This window comes from Nuphar pumila, chromosome 16 (genome assembly GCF_984573655.1).
Source record: "Nuphar pumila chromosome 16, dmNupPumi1.hap1.1, whole genome shotgun sequence".
Taxonomy (NCBI): Eukaryota; Viridiplantae; Streptophyta; class Magnoliopsida; order Nymphaeales; family Nymphaeaceae; genus Nuphar; species Nuphar pumila.
This window is the reverse complement of record NC_143264.1, coordinates 6,809,249-6,813,752: the sequence shown is the minus strand read 5'-3', so window position 1 is coordinate 6,813,752 and position 4,504 is coordinate 6,809,249. Positions and strand designations below refer to the sequence as shown.

At 38.5% G+C, this 4,504-nt stretch overlaps 1 pseudogene; it reads left to right on the top strand.

Moving 5' to 3' along the window:
• Positions 1-1,890, top strand: LOC149812802 (2-methylpropanoate--CoA ligase CCL4-like; annotated as a pseudogene).
• The last annotated feature ends 2,614 nt before the right edge of the window (positions 1,891-4,504 follow it).

The window sequence follows — 4,504 nt, the reverse complement described above, 5'->3', positions numbered from 1 at the left end:
ATGGATCAGTTGAAGCCCAGCCCTCCTAATCCATCCCTTCTCACTCCTCTCACCTTCCTAGAGAGAGCAGCTTTGGTGTATGGAGATTGTACCTCAATCATCTACAACAAGACCTCCTACACATGGTCTCAAACTTTGGAAAGATGTCTAAGGCTGGCCTCATCACTTTCTTCTCTGGGGATAACCAGAGGAGGTGGTAATCATTCTATATACCTTTTCTTTTAAGTCTAGAATGCAACTTTGCTGATTCCTTTATTCAGTTTTTTTTTTTTGTTTGATCTTTGCATATACCTTCATCATTTATAGGTATCAGTCATTGCCCCCCAACATCCCTGCCATGTACGAGATGCAGTTTGGCGTGCCCCATGTCCGGAGCAGTTCTCAATACCATCAACATCCGCCTAGATGCAAGAACCATGTCAGTGCTTCTCCTTCACGGCGAGGCCAAACTCATGATTGTCCATTACCAATCTTTGCCAATTGTCAACGAGGCGATAGCTTTGCTTTCTACAAAAACAAAGTCACCACCAAAGATAGTTTTAATCGAAGATGATTCTGATGATGATGATGATGGACTAAATTCAAGCCAAGGGCCTGAAATCATGACAACTTATGAAGACTTAGTGATGAAAGGAGACCCCAAGTTTAAATGGGTAAGGCCGATCAATGAGTGGACTTCCATGATTCTCAACTATACATCTGGCACGACTTCCGCACCAAAGGGCGTTATCCACTGTCACCGCGGCCTCTTCATCATCACCGTTGATTCATTGATTGATTGGAGGGTCACCAACCAACCAGTCTATCCGTGGACCTTGCCCATGTTCCATGCTAATGGTTGGAGCTTCCCGTGGGGAATTGCAGCCATGGGTGGGACAAATGTATGCCTGGGATGGTTCGACTCCGATATCATATACTCGGCCATAGCTGAACACAAGGTGACCCACATGTGTGGTGCGCCGGTTGTCCTCAACATGATCAGCAACGGCGCCAAGTCTGCCCGGTAGAGATCCTTACAGCAGGAGCTCCGCCACCGGCTGCAGTTCTTTTCAGGACAGAAGCACTGGGGTTCTCGGTCAGACATGGGTATGGGTTGACAGAGACCGCAGGTTTGGCAGTCTCGTGTGCATGGAAACAGAGTTGGAACCTCCTACCTGCGGCCGAGCGAGCAAGGCTCAAGGCTAGGCAAGGGGTACGGTCCCTAGGCATGACTGAGATAGATGTGGTGGACACGGATATACTGAAGAGTGTTCCTAGAGATGAAACCACATTGGGTGAGATAGTCCTAAGAGGGGGGGTGTCATGTTGGACTACCTAAAGAGCCCTGAGGCCACATCTATGTGCATGAGGGACGGCTGGTGATGTGGGGGTCAAGCACCAAGATGGATACTTAGAAATCAAGGATAGGTCCAAGGATATCATCATCAGTGGTGGTGAGAATGTTAGCAGTGTGGAAGTTGAATCCATGTTGTACACACACCCGGCCGTTAATGAGGCAGCCATTGTGGCACGCCCGGACAAGTACTGGGGTGAGACGCCTTGCGCATTTGTGAGCCTGAAGCAGGAGCATCAGGGCAAGACTACTGAGGCAGACATCATTGCTTTCTGTAGGCAAAAGCTGCCTCATTACATGGTGCCTAAGACTGTTGTGTTTGAGGAGCTGCCCAAGATCATAACAGGGAAGATACAGAAGTTTATTCTGAGGCAGAAGGCCAAGGTCTTGGGGTCATCCTCTACTATTATGAGTAGAATGTGAATTGATAGTCAAGTTAGCTGGAGAGAGAGAGAGAGCACTATCTCTGGCCATAAGAGAAGTAGTTTCATATTTGATTTTGTCCAACAAATTTGGTTGTAGTAAGGTGTTGAAGGTTCCTTTCTGCTACTGAAAATCTCAAATGGGTACTCTTGTTTATTTTTCCTCTGTTAAGGAATATATAGAACCACTATGTATATGTAAACAATTGCTTCTGTCAGCCATGAGAATGGCAATCCCAATAGGTAGAAGAATAGATTATGTCATCATGAATATGTTAAATACTGTGATGATTTCACACGAAGCACCATCAGCCACTTTCCCTTACAAATTCAGAAATCAAATCCAATCCACAACACATTGGAGGAGTTAGTAAGCTTAAATCTGTCAAATTATGAAATGCTAATTAAGGTTTATGATATCATGTCCTCTGAATATCAGGCTCAGGTTGGGTAAGAGATGATGCCTTCCTACATTGACTTAGGCCTACTTAGTGTTTGCATTGCATCTGGTCACTGGGTCTATCAACATGGCCTGGTTAGTTCTACTTTCTTAGCATAGGTCTTAAACCATCCTTTCCGGTTGTGGGTTCCGGCATTCCATCTATTCTTGATTTACTATTGTTGTAGGGGCCATCATGACATGATTAATGAAATATGAGTGTATGGCCATTAGGCATGACCTATACCTTGGTTCAAAGGAATCATAGGATATAAATCTACTAAGGGTTTTTGAAATTCTTATAGATTTTCTAAGACTAGAAGAATCTACTTCTTGATTTTGAGAGTATCTTTCTAAAATACATGGTGGATGATCTTCGATACGTCGAACATAGGTTTGTATATCATTATGAAATGGGTCTATATCAATAAGACCCTCATTCACATTCTCACTTGCATTATGCATGTCTTCATTTCTACTCTCACGTGTGTCATGAATATTTTCACACCGTTCATGATCATTGATAAGGTAAAAAAGAAACGAGTAGTCACAACTTTCTTGAATTTTTTTCTTGCAAAACCAATTTCATTTTCAAGAAAAGTGACATTTCGAGAAACATACAATTTGTTTCTTTCAATGTCATAACATATATATCTCTTTTGGCTTTCGTCATAGCCTAAAAAAACATCAGGGATTGCTTTTAAAAAAAGTTTATCCTTTTTATTGGTAAGGACAAAGCATTTACATCTAAAGACTCTTAACCTTTTATAATCGGGAGATGTTTTAAAAAAGTTTTTCAATAGGAGAGATATTTTTAATGTTTTTGGAGGACATTCTATTTATTAAATAGACTGTCGTAAAGGCGGCTTTGGCCCAAAAAACTTTTGAAATATTTCTAGACACAAGAAGTGTTCTAGTGGTTTCAATAATGTGTCTGTGTTTCTTCTCGGCTAGTCCATTTTGTTGAGGAGTATATGGACACGATTTTTGGTGAGTAATCTCATTTAGGTCAAGATACTTTTTGAACTCTTTTGACACAAATTCTCCCCCGTTATCGATTCTAAAGATTTGAATATTAGTTTTAAAATGATTCTTAATATAACAATGAATTTTTTTAAAACTCTGAAATACTTTCAATTTTTTTTAAAAATAAATATCCAAGAATGTCTACTATAGTCATCTACAAATACAACATAATAGGATACCCCTCCTTTGGATACGACTGGAGCCAATCCTCATATATCTGAATGTATTTACTCAAATGGGTTCTTAATTATAAAATGTCTTGGTCCAAAGGGCAAATACTTTATTTTGCCAAGCATACAATCTTCACACAAAATCTCTTTCTTTATAATTTGAAAGAAATAGAAACAAGTGTAATTTGGTCACGCTAGGATGTCTTAGTCTTTTGTGTCAAATTTATATAATTTTTTTTCCATAAAATTACAAAACGGTTGTTTTGGTAACTCAAGATTGTCCACGACATAGAGATTTTCTCTTCTATGGCCTCGCTCAATCGTCTTTCCGGACTGAAGATACTGTATTAGACAATCATTAGATGAAAATAGTACTTTGCAACTATGGTCCGTAACTTGAGAAACTGATAAAAAATTTAAATTTAATTTTGATACTACTCTAATATTTGGTATGTGAAAAATTGGATGTTTTTTAAAAATCCCAAGACTTTTGATTTTTAAAGATGTTTCATCAGTAGTTGAAACATAAGAGTCATTTGGGTTAAACTTACATTCGAACAATATGGACTCATTTGGTGTCATATGAAAGGAAGTACCAGAGTCAAGGATCCAAGAGGTCTTACCATAGTCACCACTTGTAGGTGTTAAAATGTAAAATATATATAATAATAATAATTATATTATTATTATATATTAATGAATTATTATATTATTATTATATAAGCAAAACCTTAGCTGATGGAACTTCTCTTGAAATAGAAGGAATAGAAAATTTTGAAAAAAATCATAAAACTGAGAAATTTTTTGTTCCAGAAGTAAGATTTATTCCCAAACTAAATTTAAATCTATTATCTGTTTCTCAAATATCTGACTGTGGTTGTAATGTTTTCTTCTCTTCTCATGGTTGCTGGGTACAGGATCGTCAGTCAGGAAAGCTGATTGGGGAAGGCCATAGAGAAAGACTCTATTACATGGGCTTTTTGGAAATGCCAAAGAAAGTTTTTTGTTATAACATTCAGAAAAATGAGTTGGAGTTATAGCACAAAAGACTCGGTCATCCTCATATAGCCAAAATCCAACATTTTCCAAATCTAGGAAAATTTTGTAATTCTGA